The sequence below is a fragment of the Pieris napi genome, chromosome 24, assembly GCF_905475465.1.
Source record: "Pieris napi chromosome 24, ilPieNapi1.2, whole genome shotgun sequence".
Lineage (NCBI taxonomy): Eukaryota > Metazoa > Arthropoda > Insecta > Lepidoptera > Pieridae > Pieris > Pieris napi.
Genome location: NC_062257.1, coordinates 2,663,131 through 2,679,764, shown reverse-complemented (window position 1 = coordinate 2,679,764; position 16,634 = coordinate 2,663,131). Strand labels below are relative to the sequence as shown.

The 16,634-nt window shown below is 36.6% G+C and overlaps 2 protein-coding genes across 3 annotated transcripts in view; one reads left to right on the top strand and one right to left on the bottom strand.

The window, feature by feature from the left end:
- Positions 1 to 16,634, bottom strand: part of LOC125061707 (pseudouridine-5'-phosphate glycosidase) — a 188,623-nt gene that overhangs the window by 88,922 nt on the left and 83,067 nt on the right. The gene's annotated exons all lie outside the window — the stretch shown is intronic.
- LOC125061708 (CD63 antigen-like) overlaps positions 1 to 16,634 on the top strand; it is a 75,899-nt gene that overhangs the window by 37,386 nt on the left and 21,879 nt on the right. Inside the window, exon 3 of one of the 2 annotated variants that reach the window (XM_047667275.1) lies at positions 14,660 to 14,698. The exons of the other annotated variant lie outside the window; for it this stretch is intronic. The gene's annotated coding sequence lies outside the window, so the exon portion shown is untranslated. The remainder of the gene's footprint in view (positions 1 to 14,659; positions 14,699 to 16,634) is intronic. 2 annotated transcript variants of the gene reach the window in all.

Sequence of the window (16,634 nt, the reverse complement as noted above, 5' to 3'; positions counted from 1 at the left end):
GAAACTAGTGTCGCGAAAGCATTTGCACAGGGCAGACGTGTGTGTTTGAGTGCATCGTGCAGCTAAATGACCGCCAAAATGGCAAACCAACGTTGGTCAGTTGATAAAAATATAAAATTCAACGAATACCAGCGTAACGAGTGTCTTTGGGATCCAAAACACCCTCAATATAAAAATAGAGATGCTAGAGAGGCTTTGATGTTGACAGAGCCATGTCGTTGGTGATACTGTTGATTTCACGACACTATTATTTTTTGTTAAAGTAGTTTCACACGTGCTGCAACTATTTTCATGAAACTCATTCCAACATGCATAACACTAGTTTCGTAATGTAAATTCGCCTTAAGACAGTATTAAGTTTCATGCGGAGCCCAAACAGACGAGTCACTCTAACCAATGCGGATTATATTTCTGGAACTTTCCACAAATTCCAGAGTCATAAACAGCTAAGATTTCTCGCAAGTAACTACACAATGCAAATAATAAGTGTAACGGGCCGTCTTACTAATTACGAATTTAATGGCGCTTTTCAGTCTCGAAAGATGTCTATTTTTAGTAGGGAAACTGTGAACATTGTTTGACCTAAAAAATCATTGGAGCGAGCGAATTCAATTTCTTATAGAAACTCGATAAAATCTCGTTTGTCTTAGATTAGTTGACATAATCTAATATGTATATAAAATTCTCGTGTCACAATGTTCTTTCAAACCCCTGAGTGATAAGAAATTATTTTTTTATTTTTAGACATTTTTTGTTTTTATGATGATACAGCATACAAAAATACATATAACTTAATTTTCATCTACCCTCTAAGATCAACCCCTATTTTTTATTATAGTACATCGTTATTTTTTTGAACCAAAAATTTTTTTTATAGGAATACGTAATATACATGGCAAAACGACGTTTGCCGGGTCAACTTTTAGTTTTATATTATAATTTTAGGAGCCTTTCACTTCAAGAAAGGAGCGTACCAATTCTTGACAGGCACTAGCGAGCCCACTAGTTTTGAGTGTCCATGGACCATGGGCGACGGTATCTCTAATGGCGCTTCTAAACGGGCCATGTTTTGCTGCAATTGATGGCTGCAACACTGTGGCCGGCAACATTGCAAACAATAGCAGCCACACTATGCAATATTGCAGTAATGTCCCGGCCATATAGCCAAACATGTTTTGTATAGCCACATATGGCCGATGTTGCCCCGATGGGTGGCCGGACGATCGCTAGGATATCAAATTCAACTGCAATATTGCACAGCCAGTTCTATTGTTGTTTCAGTCACTCTCTTTGTTATGGCGCGTCTAAACGGGCCATGTTTTGCTGCAATTGATGGCTGCACTGTTGGCCACTAATTGCCCGGCCATTACAAAAATATTTTAATGCAGCTGATGGCCGATGGCAATAGTATGGCCCATGATGCAGACTCCTAAATGGGCCACACAAACCGGTAACAATGGCTGACGAAATCACACTTGTCGCAGCAGGTTATATTGTTTTAAAAAAGAAACAGAAAAAGAAGAGATTGTGGATTCGAGCTTCCTGACGATCCTGTTTATGTTAATACAGATTATATAATTACATTGATAAGTCTATGTGAAGGAAAACATCGTGAGGCAACCGGCCTTAGACCCAAAAAGTCGGACGCGTCAGCACGGTTGATCACCTACTTGCCTATTAAATCAGAGATCTGAGGCAGCGTTTAAACTAAACAAAGAGATTCAGAAACCAGAGACGATTTAACATTGTTTTATTATAAAACAACGTAGCAGCCATAAACAACAGAGCAGGATAAATCGATAGGAGATCAAGGAGACCGGCCTAATTTGATTAACGATAATTTACATCACCGGGAAAGGTCAACCTCAAGGCTGTTTCCAACCTCAATTTTCTTCATATACGAGTAGACAAGTCAAAGAGTATTTTCAGAATAACTGAGTTAAGTTCGGTGGCGGTTGTAGATATTGTTACGAGCTAGGGCATCGGATAGAAAACGCCGTAGATTTCTTCAAGGGTTTATTTCTAAATAAATTAACGAGGAATTTGTTAACACTAAAAACCGGAAATTACGCACAGAAATTCACTATTTACACATGTGATGAATTCTCAATAGTCGATTTATATTGTTTAAATACTTCTTCTTATTGTTTGGGTTGTTGGCATCAACTATTTAATGTCGAAATTAGTCTACTGTTAAAAGGTTTCTGCCTGGACCACAGAGTCGAACGGCTGTCATGTGTCATGTGTCATGTGAACGAGTGTCAAAGATTACTTTAATATTTATAGTCATTAAGTTAATATTTAAAATTATGATAAATAACGTTTAATAATAATAATGACTATGGAGTCATTATTATTATCGACCATTGAATAGTCATTTCGAAATTAACCATTTGCATTAAAGGTTTTGCACTAATTTGACGTTATTCATTTAATATGACAATAATGACAAATAGCCTGTTAATTTATAGATCTTAACTGATTTGACTTTGAAGTTATTAATTAATGAAAATGGCAGCTGACACCAGCGCCACCACCCCGATACATCAAATACAATCATCAAATAAAGTAGCTTGTAAATTGAATATAAATATTAATTAAAAATAAACGTGATTTAAATAATAAATTTGTAAAATAATAATAAGTAATCACAAATTCATTACACACATATACAAAATACTGTCACCAATTACTTTAATTACACACACTTCGCACAGTACTTTATCGCTTGTCTTCACTATATACGCACTTTTTCACTTCGGTGTTTATCTCTTGATATCGCATTCGAAACTGAACTAATCGGTCGCGTTTTGGCTCGCTTATATATCCCTGGGAATAATCTTGAACGATGTTCGAGAACTCTCTAGGCGGGCGCACTACTGAGTAGCGATCGCACAATTCTAGAACGTACGTACTAGCTATCTCTTTCGCACATTGCTCCGTCCTTGTCGTACGGCGTTCTAGAGTGCACGGTCTAGCTTCGAGAAGGTTCAGATCTTCCCTCTCTCTCGCGTATCATTCCGTGTCCCACACCTAGAAAATTCGTTCTAGAACATTCCTTCATCAAAGGGGTATAACCAGGCCTGAAAACGCCTGAAAACGGGTTTCCTGAAAAGTGTACCACTCAACTACACTTGTTCTGAAAAGAACATGGGCCTGAAAAAATGTTTCAGCCTCCTGAAAACTAGGGTAACATTCTGTAAATTACGATTTTCTAATATGTGATTGACCCTCCCCTGAAACGGTCAGAAGTCACATTTAAGCCTGCTGAAAAGTTATCTAAGTAGTGGAAAAATCTAAAAACATTGCAGTCGACCCGTCTTCGTAACAATATGTTCAGAGGTTAAATGAAACACTTTGTTTGAAGCTGGGTGTCAACTGGCTTTAATTGTTTTAAAACACGAGCTTATAACAAACATAAAATTAGGCGTAGTGGGGTTGCAACGCTGGATTAACAAAAACTTAAGAGTTCTTAAATCTAAGTGACACTTCAATGTAAGTGTAGTCGACTTATGGACATTATCGGAAACGAGAATGTTATATTACAATTTAGAATGTGGGAACATTTTGGCTTCAAGAAAGCGATGATTGCTAACATTTGGTTTACTAATTATTAACTAATATATATATATATATATGTTAGGTTACATAACTCTCGTTGCGCTTATTTAACATATAAGGAGTGGCCACGATTGAAGAAAAGCGTTGCATTGCTATTAATCGTAGAATATGATATTATGTAATTACTAAACCAATAGCGTGTATTTTTCTCGATCTCCCTTACTCTCTCTCTCAATCTTTCTCACTATAGCTCTCTCCCACCTCTCGCTCCATGGCACTGTGCGTGATGCGACGTTCGTTCTATCTCACTCTCTCTCTCTCGATCTTTCTCACTTTCTTGCTCGCTCTCCTTGGCTATTTACTTCATGCTACGTTCGCCCTTTTCCCTTTTCTTCGATAAAAACGCTGCACATCTTCGTGACGCTAATCTATACTATATATACTATAATATTATAAAGAGGAAAGGTTTGATTTTTTGTTTGTTTGAAATGAATAGGCTCCCGAAACTACTGGACCGATTTCAAAAATTCTTTCACCGTTGGCAAGCTACACTATTCCCGAGTGACATAGGCTGTTTCATTTAAAAAAAAAATAGGGATGCTTACTAAAACTTGAATAATCTAAACCCAAGGTGTCTCTATCTTTTATAGTTACGTCACAATAAGCGTCCTTTTATTAATATTTTTTATTAAAATACCACCGCTAGAAAAGGCTCCTTATTCGTACCTAGGTATTGATCCTTATCAAAATAATTACCAACGTTTCACATCAGCTACAATTTAATGGCATATCCACCAAAAAAGCATGGTGGATTTGTGTTCTCCTGCCGTTTCTCTTAAATAGTTTACTACTATGTAATATAACAAAAATCTTAGCCACAGCAACGCTTGGCCGATTCTACTAGTATTATTATTATTTCGTTTTATCCGTAAAAATTTTACCCTCATGCGCCTAAAGAAGTTTAACTTCAAAAACTATCAAAGAAACATTCAAACTCATACACAATATTATCAAGAGCCGAGATAGTTCTTCGCATTATTATTATTCATACGTCATTAAAGTTGGGCCCTTGTTGAAGATTAATTAACAAGTTTTACGTTGTTTCACAAAAGCCAATTATAAATTTTACGAGCATTCATAATGTTTTCTTTGGAAAATAATTTACAACTTGTCCTTTGTTTTTTTGTATAGTACGGTGAAGGAATACATCGTGAGGAAACCGGCATTTTATACAAATCGATATGTGTCAGACAGGAGGCTGTTCTACTTGTCTATTAAATAAAAAGTATAGGTTGTAGTGCCACTGAATTATTATTAAATAGGATTAATAGCGGTAATAACATGTGGTGCATTTTCGAGTGTATTTTTCTTTCTGATGCCAGGCCAAAATACCCAAGCAACATTCCGAGTACCAAACGCTAATTCAAAGCTCATTGACAAGACTTCTATAACATTTTAGCAAGTGCTGGAATAAAAACAAGTTAAAATGCGTGAAAAGTTCACAGGCACTTGCGCGAAAGTGCAATTCATGAAAGCTTTAACCGTGCGACACGATTACGAGTATTTTTCATGCTTTTAATTCAGATTTAGCACAGAATTTTAAGTTTTTATTCATTACTATGTAATTATATAATATTAGGTGGGCTTAAAAGTTCGTAAGCTGTTACAATGATGGCGCTACTAGTATTACATTTGTTCTTTAGTTTGCCCTAAACTTCAAAAGACACGTGTATAAACTGTCGTACTAATTGTGTGTGTGCAGCGTAGATAGAGTATAGAACTAGATGAGCTTCTAAAATAACAATAATAAAAAAGAGAGATGGCATTAACGTGAAATACTTAAGTGCGAGCGAAACAGAGTATCAGTTTTTCTGTCTCTATTTGCGTATCGGGTTTTATTTGTTTACCACCGAGCTCTTGGTGGCAAACAAGTTTTCACCGCTTACTGATAAATCTGTGAAACCCAAGTCAAACCCATATTTTAAGACTTTATCCTTATAAGAGGTGTATTTAAAGTGTGAATTGTTGCATAATTGTCTGTAAAAGCTATAGTGAACGTAAATAACCAAACATAACCTTTCATCGGTAAGTAGCTTATTTTGTCACGACTCAGTAACTTTGTTCAAGAATTATTCATTTGAATGTGTATTTTGGTCAATAATAAGCAATCTTCAATGAATTAAAACTGTAAATACGACATGTGTCGATCATTCGCTATCTCACACGCTGTACGCTGAGAAGAGAACTAAACGTTTATTTACACTTCGTTACCTTAACATATAAAAACAAGATACTTATGTTAAGCAACGACCTTATACAACAAGCGATTTCTTCCAGGCAAGAAGTATGGAAGAATAACATAGAAATACCTATTGAGGGTAAGGTACAAGTGCATACATAATTAACGAAAATTAATAATTCTCACTTTGTTTCAAAGTGGCGAAGGTTTTCACATGCCCTTAATCGCGAGCCTGTACGAGCTTTAAGATAATCCCACCACCTTCAACCTTTGATCCTACTCGTAGGGCTCCGTCTGTTACCTTAGGTCTCTTGGTGCAGACATCCCATACGTATTTATATATTCACTATTTGTGTTAGGATACATCTGTAGGGCTTGGGGATTCATAGGGTTGTTAGGTTCTTACGTCTCACCCTCTCATATATTTAGTTAGTGCAGCTTGCTCATACATATACAACATATACAATACATATACCAGACCCTTAATACATATAAATTTAAACACAATTTTCACAGTCAACTGGGTGGCAAGCTATACTCACTTAAACTTAAAAAATCATTTATTTATTCATTCATTTATACATGGCCAAATTTCAACGAAATATATTATAAAACTATTATATGATTGAGCAATGTTGGCCTAGTGGCATCAGCGCGCGACTCTCATCCCTAAGGTCGTATGTTCGATCCCCGGCTGTGCATCTATAGTCTTTCTGTCTATGTGCGCATTTAACATTAGCTCGAACGGATGGAAAACATCGTGAGGAAACCAGCTTGCCTTAGACCCAAAAAGTCGACGGCGTGCGTCATGCGCGGGAGGCTGGTCACCTACTTGCCTATTAGATTGACAAATGATCATGAGACAGATACAGAAATCTGAGGCCCAGACCTAAAAAGGTTTTATATACTTTGATATAAGCATTAAGTTTGTGTACGCCATCCACTGGTAATAGACAGAAAGTCCAATGGTGCACAGCCGGGGATCGAAACTACGTTCTCAAGGATGAGAGTCGCACGCTGAAGCCACTAGGCCAACACTGCTATAAGTAATAAGTAAAAATATATATTTACGACATGCCATCACAAAAATTTAATACATTTTCTGTTTGAAGATTTATTACGATTTTATCGTGTTAGTTCCTTTGTTTATGGAAGTTAATAAATCAGTGTCAAATGGTATTTTTCTGTTGTCTTTGTTTGGTAAAGTTTTCGTATCGGATTGATAAATTGAATGCTCTATACGATTTAATATTTTAATTTTTAATATATCATTATATATGTATAGGCCATCAATTCGGCTATACATATAGACATATATAGAGCGTGGCTTCAGCGTACGACTCTCATCCCTGGTCGTTTATATTTGTTTTATAGAACAGGCTCGCGAGTGCGTTGCCGGCCTTTTAAGGTTGTATTTATGATCCCTGGACCAATGGACTGTCTACGTGCTTAAATATCGATCGAACAGTGAAGGAAAACATCGTGAAGAAACCGGATTGACCCAAAAAGTCGACGGCGTGTGTCAGGCACAGGAAGCTGATCACCTACTTGCCTATTAGATTGACTGATCATGATACAGATACAGAAATCTAAGGCCCAAACCTAATCTTATAAATAGACTTATTAGACTGTACATTGTTTACACGTCTTAAATAAAATAAAACAATAACAAAAAATATCGAAATCGCTCCAGACGTTTACGTAACTTCAAACACACATAGAGGATATTTTTGACGTGACAACGTCTTATAATTCGATGGAGCCGGCTGCACGCACGAAAAAACATGACTCATGCGGCGTTACCTCGCTCTGAGGCGTTCCATTTAAGGCTTGAAGTGCAAGCGAGAGCGAGGAACGAGCGACAAAGAGGCACAATCGGCCTCCGCGTTCGACATCTGTCTCTCTCCTACTTGAGTGAGCGATGCGTCCGCGGGGACAGCTGCTATACAATAATACATTTACATGTTTTCGTCAAGTATAAAATTAAAATACTCTTTTGAAAAATGCAGCCATTCCATCAGTATTTTCTTATGACGTTGTCACGTTCAACTATCGTCAGTAAACCGACTTTACAGTTTACAGACAACCGATTTTTATTAAAACTTCATTACATTACAGATAAAATAAACGATGATTTAATTATTAGGATTGTAACGGCCTCGCTAATAAGCGATCTTATCCAGGCAATCATAGTAAGAAAACAATACTAAAGGTTTAGTGCTAAATAAACATAAATAAAATTACAAGTAACAATTAACAATTATACAATTTATTTACTGACCACCTTAAAAAAATCAATTGACCTAGTTTTTCTTGGGAGACCTTCCTGAAATCAGGTCAATTGTATTTATTAACTTTCGATACTTTCTCTGTTAGCGCTATGAAGAAAAGTAATGATTGTTTTAATTAAAACGGCGTAATGAATTTGAAAGGCATCATTTCAGATTATTCATTAGCGACTAAAGATACAAATTGTTATAATTAATTCTCTTGAGTATTTAAAAAGAAATTTAATAATTTCAAGAATCCGCCACAACGTTTCTCTAGACAAGATGGCGTCGCACCTATGACGCAGTTGACACGTGAATAAGCGTCAAGATTTTTACGTGTTAATTGTCATTATAATATAGGTACTTGATATTTTTTAGATCAAAAACAGTCTCCGAAGAAATTATCAAGACAGGATATATTATTTACTAGCAACATCGGACGTCGAGGCCCAAAAATCTAATAATATAAATAATTCTTGACTCCACTTGAAAACAAAAAAATCATCAAAATCTGTCCAGCCATTTAGGACTTTAATTACGAACACACAGAATATTTATATTTATATATATACCACCTGTTTAATTGCTGTATAGTTTTATATATTTATATAACTTAGATACCGACTTCAGCGCCATCTGCCGGGCTGATTTGTGAATCTAAATCATCCAGGGCGCCACCCAAACGCATACAAAAAAATTCATTCAAATCGGTCTAATTGAGTTCAGTGACATACACACGTTCAGTAGAATTATATATATAAAGATAAATAACATTTAAAAGCGCTTACGTCAGCAGCTGTTTGTTTCAAATAACTAATAAATATGTCAAATACTCCATTTTAATAGGATTAAGGAAAGGGTATAGGAAACCCATCTTCCTTTTATATAGTTTAAGAGTAGTTTTACAAAAGATTAAAGTTTTAAAAGCTTTCTACATAAGTTTAGAAGTTACTAGCCTTTGTTTCTTAGTACATTTATTCCAACTCTGTACTCCCACGTATTTATTTATGTAACTATTTTGTTCCCTTTGGAGTAGAGACTCTTGGGCCGTGGGGTTCAAGTGCACAGGTAATTAAAGATTTATGTTGGCGCCTGGTAGATAGTACCGGTGACCCCAGAGCTGGATACAGCGAGGAAATGCTGCCAGCGTTAATGGTACACTGCCACAGGGACCAAACTTTTTAAATTTGTTTGAATTTTCTATTTATCAACTTGTAATTATTATTATTACTATGTAGGTTAAGAATATTGTAAATACTGCATATTTTTGTAAATAAATACGTCAGTATGGTATGGTGAAATAATTTGAAATCGGTTAAGTAGGTACGTATGAGTTTATTTGTTTATAAGTTCTGCCCTGCGATTCTGTAACTCACTTCACGAACTCACACAGCGGTTTTCGCATCGGCGATCGGCGGTCGGCGGCGGCGGTCATTCTGATAAACAATAAAGTACTAGCCCCCACCTTTTCAGAATGCCAAATCTGACTGCTTCACGACTGATTTGAGCGCGACCGCCGCTGCGAAAACCGCTGTGAGAGTTTGAAAAGTGAGACAGAATCGCAGGGCAGCCCTGCGATTCTGTAACTCACTTCACGAAGGAAGCTTGTAGTTTATTGTTTATCACATTGCCATGCTATGCGAGTTCTAAAAGTGAGTTACAGAATCGCAAGGCTGACCTCACAAATTAGAGAACTAGCAAGCTAGAAAGGGGAAAAATTAAACAAGCAATTACAACAATGTATTGTCTGAAACGTGAGCGCGACCTATATTTTGTTGTATGTCAAAATCCAACACAATTTTGACGTAGGAGGATTGGGTTTCATTATCGGACGTCAAGGCAGGATACATACTGTATCACCTCGGCGACCGCCCACAACTGACCGTGTAAGGCAGTTTTGCCGCGTACCACTATGTGGAACGAACTGCCCATTGAAGTTTGCCGAACCAATTCGACTTCGGGTCCTTCAAGAAGAGAGCGTACTCTTAAAAGGCAACGCAAGCCGGTCCTTTTGGCAATGTGTGTCCATGGGCGGTATCATCAGGTGAGCCTCTTGCCTCCTGTTACATAAAAAAGTATCCTGTATGTTGATAAAGTATAGAATTCGTTGAAACTAGGTCAAACTGAATGTAATTTGAAAAGTCGATTTCACTGTAAGTGAAAAATAAATCTCGTAAAACGAAAAATTGTCGTTTAAATATCGTAAAACGAAACAGAATATCCTGTTACCACTTCCTGTTAAACGCCTACTGTTTCCGGTTATTAAATATAATGTCATTATACGTGACGGCGTAAAACTTTTAATGTCGTCAAAAACCATAACTTACAAATGAAGAAAAATGAACTTTATGGCCGATTTACATTAACTTAGTATTTACGAGAGTGCTTTAGTACAACTTGAAAGGCAAGTTCTTTAGCGTAGCGTTTACTAAAGCAAGTAGCGTTTACATGTTTCAACTAAAGTACTATCCTAAAGCACTCTCCTAAACACTAAGATAATGTAAATCGGCCTTTAGGAACAGTGGCACTTCAATCATCAATGGACCAGATAAGATTGCAATTGCCTAGAAATCCCTCACGATGTTTTTCTTCCACCATACCAGAGAGTGTTAGATGCGCACATCGATAGAAGAGTCATTTGGTGCACAGCCGGAGATCGAACCTACGACCTCAGGGATGAGAGTCGCACTATGAAACCAACAGACCAACACTGCTTGAAATAATAGAAGCTATTATTTTCACTTACATACTGTTGAATGCTAAATTTAATTATGTATTTTAAAGGGTATATATGTCACCGTAAAATTGTAAACACCGTTAGATTGTAATCTATCTCGCGAGATTGTAAACTGTCGAAAGATTGTGAACCTCAACGAACTGCTTACAATTTAACGTATTATTATTCGGTAGATTGTAATCTATCGAATTGAAACCGTCAAATTGTGAAACGGATCGCACCTCCACGCTGATTGGTTGATCGGAATATAAGTACGCTGAGGTACACAATCTTTCGACAGTTTATAATCTCGCGAGATAGATTACAATCTAACGGTTTTTGCAATTTTACGTTAACATATACATATTATGAGTCCAAGACTAAAATTTAAAAAAATGAGAATTGATTAAACATCTGAACATCGTGTGCTTCTCTCATTGCGCTGTAGGGTTTTAAAGACCCTGGTTGGTGCCACGTGATTAGTGTTAGATCAATTTCTTCTAGTTCGTGTCAGCTGTATCCGTAACCAAATGATGTTCAAGCTGGAGTATCGCCAGATCGGCAGCTTTACAACCTACCACTAGCTTACGACTAGCTATACAGCGGAATACCAGTTGCTTGTCGAATAGAAATCCTCGTAGTGAGATCGCTCCGAAGAAGATTTCGAAGTGCCCGGGAAACTTTTGAGCTTCTGGAAGGAGCTTAATAGCCAGCACAACGTACAACGGACCAAATTAAAATGTGCGAAAATTGAATCCACACAACAATTCTAAGCCAGAGTGTACTTCTCCCTCAAAGGCCGGCAACGCACCCACAAAAATGAGCATCCCGTGGGCGTTTGCCTCCTCTATCTTTATATATATAATTCTTCTGTGAGTGTGTATGTCACTGAACTTCTCTCAAACGACTGGACCGATTTTGATGAAATTTTTTTTTGTGTGTTCAAGGGGATCTGGGAATGGTTTAGATTCACAAATCAGCCCGCCAGATGGCGCTGCAGTCGGTACTTTCATACTTTGCTTTACTAATTGCTTGAAATATCATGCAGGACAACGTCTGTCGGGTCCACTAGTTATATATAAAAAACTAAACACACCAGTTGCGTGTTCACCATTTTAATTCTGTTCAACTTTATACCCGCGTAAAACATTATGGAGTCTTAAAAGCGAATTTATTTGCTCGCCCTGTCCTAGATACGGGTAACATATGCCTTATAATGAAAGTGTGTATGTCTATAAATTTACTTGCTAATTGGTTTTACGCCAGCCTTCAACACTGATTAATGAAGAAAACACAATATAACCAATGTAGTATATTGTGCCCCATGGTTTTACTCGGCCACGGAGACAGTAAGGGTAAGGGCCCATGATCCCTCGCTTTTTTATGATACAGGAGGCAATTGATCAGGAGGTTCATCGGATGTTAAGTGATACCGCCGCCCATGGACACCCGCCAGAAGGCTCGCAAGCGCTTCCGGCCTTGTAAGAATTGGTACGCTCTTTTCTTGAACCCTAAGTCAAATTGGTTTGGAAATACTTCAGTCCGCAGCTGGTTCCACATAGTGGTGGTGCGCGGCAGAAATTGCCTTAAGAAACGCTCAGTTGTGGAACAACGGACGTCGGTGATGGTGGAATTTCGTATTCTGCCTCGTCCGATGATGAAACTCAGCTGCAGGTATTAGTCGGCACAACTCCTCTGAACACTCTCCATGGTGAATGCGATAGAAGATGCAGAGAGTGGGATCTCTACGCAACGCCAAGGCATCAAGCCGCTCGGAAAGTGATTGGTCGTCGACGATTCGAATCACTCTTCGTATTTGCAAGAGTCAAAAAAATCACAAGTAATATTACTATAAATTCTAAAGAACTAAATAACAATAAATACTAAAAAATATTGGTTGTTTGTAAAGTAGGTTTACGATCGAGATGTTTACGTGATAACGTCTTATTGGTGATATAAGTTTTTGGGAAGTAAGGAATTAATGAAGATAACAATTTTTTCAAATTTTAAATTACATCTATCGTTTTATTCACACTTTTGATGATAAATTTCGGGTGTTAAATGACAAGTTTACTTATTCGACTATGATATACATTTTTCTTCATACATTCACGGAATGACTGGCAGCGCTCGAGATGAGACGGGAGATCGGTCCGTCTCTCTCTCGTTATACCTGCGATCGCGCTCGTGAGGTTTTGGTGTGACACAAGTTTCTGAACATGTCACCCGACTAAAACGATTTTAAAGACGTTATCACGTCAAAAACACTATAGAAAAGTTTTACGTAAAGTCCAACTGATTTCGACTGTAACCTTCACTTTACTCTTTACATCAGCCCTTCTCTTAGTTTCCTATGAGTAAACGGATGATCGAGCAGTGTTGGCCTACTGGCTTCAGCGTGCGTCTCCCATCCCTGAGGTCGTAGGTTCGAGCCCCGGGTGCTCCAATGAACTTTCTTTCTATGTGCGCATTTAACATTAGCCCAAACGGTGAAGGTACCGTCAGGAAACCGGCTTGCTTTAGACCCAGTCGACATTTGTCACATATATGTATACAAGTAATTATTAAAAAAAATATTGGTTGTTTGTAAAGTAGGTTTACGATCGAGATGTTTACGTGATAACGTCTTATTGGTGATATAAGTTTTTGGAAAGTAAGGAATTAATGAAGATAACAATTTTTTCAAATTTTAAATTACATCTATCGTTTTATTCACACTTTTGATGATAAATTTCGGGTGTAAAATGACAAGTTTACTTATTCGACTATGATATACATTTTTCTTACAAAACTTAACCGCACGAGAAAATCTCCATTCGTTTGTATGCCGCTAGAGTGAGATGAGACGGGAGATCGGTCCGTCTCTCTCTCGTTATACCTGCGATCGCGCTCGTGAGGTTTTGGTGTGACACAAGTTTCTGAACATGTCACCCGACTAAAACGATTTTAAAGACGTTATCACGTCAATAAATACAAAAGCACTAAAATAAATAGAAATACAATAATAGACCCAAAAATATAAACAGCAGCCGGATGGGATGTCGTTGATCCCTTGGAAGATGGAACTGGCTTTGGTATGCTACTTGTGTGGACACTTTAGCCCCGCTTCACCTTCTTCGGACAAGCAAAAACCTGGAGCAACCGCAGTGCAAGCGAAAAAAATAAACGGCTCAAATATAAGAGTCTTACCTCCAACTTCGATTTAGTTCCCTTTGGAGTAAAGACTCTTGGGCCGTGAGGTTCAAGTGCACAGGCGCTAATTAAAGATTTAGGTTGGCGCCTGGTAGATAGTACCGGTGACCCCAGAGCTGGTGCTTTCCCCAACGAATAAGTATCATACTATGTATTAATATAATATCTTTTAAGATATATAAGAGACCTAGCAATGAGAACGGTTTGATAAACAAAACTTTTCCATTGTAATTATTAATGCAAGTAATGAAATTAAAACTAAATAATATAAATACATTGTAGTTGGATTTTTATTAGAAATTGGTAGATAGTAAAATTATTTATTGTACGCACTAAAATAGCGACGGTAGTACCAATTTCACCCACCGGCCAAGAAAACTATGTAACTCCGGGAAATTATTAGGATTAGACAGGTAGAAGTCATACATCAAGCGTTCTATTTGACTAATCTGTGACCGTTTTTCGTCACGTGACCGAAACGTAAATATTGTTGGTAAAATGATTATTTATAAGTGCACCATAATGTTTTTTATAGCCATGTTTCATACAGTTTACTTTCAATAATACTTTATGTTTCATACCGTCAAATAGCCCAGTCATCATAGTTATGATCAATAAAGAACTGACTAAATAAAATCCACTTCTACTTTTCATCTTCTGACTAGATCTTTTCTATTGCAGGCAATTACAAGAGTGTAGGAGCCAGGGGATGCCACCCAAGTAAGCTAAGTGATCAGCTCTGCGGTTCTGTAACTCACTTTTCGAACTCACACAGCGGTTTTCGCATCGGCGGTCTCTCTCAAATCAGTCGTGAAGCAGTCGTTTTATGATAAGGCATTCTAATAAACAATAAACTACAAGCACCCACCTTTTCAGGATGCCAAATCATTAAATGACTGCTTCACGACTGATTTAAGAGAGACCGCCGATGCGAAAACCGCTGTGTGAGTTCGAAAAGTGAGTTACAGAATCGCAGGGCAGTATATAGAACAATTTGAATATTTAATTTATAAGTTATAAGTTGCTTAGAAATACAAGAAATATATAATATTAGAACAGGAACTGCAACCAAGCAAGTAAATAAACAGGCCACAGTAAATCCACATTGTCAATATTATATAAAAAAAAGGGTGCGTGTACTTATGTACGCGCGTAAGAAGTTATACTTCTTTGGCATTATTAAAAATAGTTTTTGATTGCATGCAAATAATTAATTACAAATATCAAAGACTGGAAAAGGAGTCATTATAGTCAATAAAGTTCAGTTTACATTTGAAAAATCAAATAAATAAATATTTATTATTATTCTCTTACATTAAGTGTAACATAAATTCTATTATTATTCGAATGTTGTTTTTAAATTATGTCCAATGCCGTAGCATCATCCGTGGGCAACTTCATTCTGTTAATTTTGTGTCACGGTGCGCGCGCATCGAAAAATTTCACTCTCATCAATTTTTCATAACGCGCCTAAAGAAGTATAACTTCAAAATATTGAATGAAACCTTTCTTCAAAATATTAATAAAATAATCATATTTTTGGAAATTCCAAAACGTGAATGATAAGTTATAACGATCACGACAGAAAAAGGCATGAAATTATTTTTTTTTTAAATTATTATTTTGCAATTCTCACACTGTAATCTTCTAACTTTTTAACACAATAGGTTCTAAATTGTTTATGTATATATTTCATTTGTGAAAACTATTAGGGTTATTATAACGTGAAATAAACGCTGTTTTCCTAAAAAAAAATTCGTACCCTTTAAAGCACGTCTATGTATACACAAATTTATCGGAAACTACAAGTAAGGATACCTTTTGATTACGGGTAACAATTAAAAAAAATCAGTGGCGCGTTTAAATCTAATAGGCAAGTAGGTGATCAGCCCCCAGTGCCTGACACACGCGCTTCAAAACGCTTATGTTTTTCCAGTGGAAAATAATGTTTACTTAGGTAGACTGTCATTTAAATCACCTTAATTAGATACTGCAGAGGTTAGCGCAAACAGCTTTTAATCAGTAAAAATTACTTGATCCTTGTCCCAGTATCAGTTAAAGCAATGCCAACAAAGTTTAATCTACTAAGTTTTATTACTTGAAAAGGCAGTAATTTTCAAAGTTTCCATCAAAGGAAAACACGGAGGTTTATGTTTTGATTGCACGCTCAATTTTCCTCGTACCGGGTACTGTAGACGAAATATTGCATTTGAATACATATTACCAAGCTTCTAAGCTTCAACTGAATTAATAAAAATAAATATAGTTAAAAAAAACTAAAAAACACGCTTTTAAAGCACATCAAGCTAAAAAGTGAAAAATAATTCCTAATTAAGGCTGAAAATGGTAATGAACAAAAAATACTGGTATTATTGTGAAAAAGGGTGGGGCGCTCTGTGCCATATTTTTCGTCTATAGATATAGATTTCGTCTATGTTCATTACCATTTTCAGCCTAAATTAGAAATTATTTTTCACTTTTTAGTTTGATGTGCTTTAAAAGCGTGTTTTTTAGTTTTTTTTAACTATATTTATTTTCCACTTTTAAGTCCTAGCAGCAATACGTGTTGTCTTAATTTAATCGTATTGCTTTGTGGAATTAAAAAAAAATTCATTGTTTTTTCGAGATAAACCTATGAAATTATTATATTGTCGCT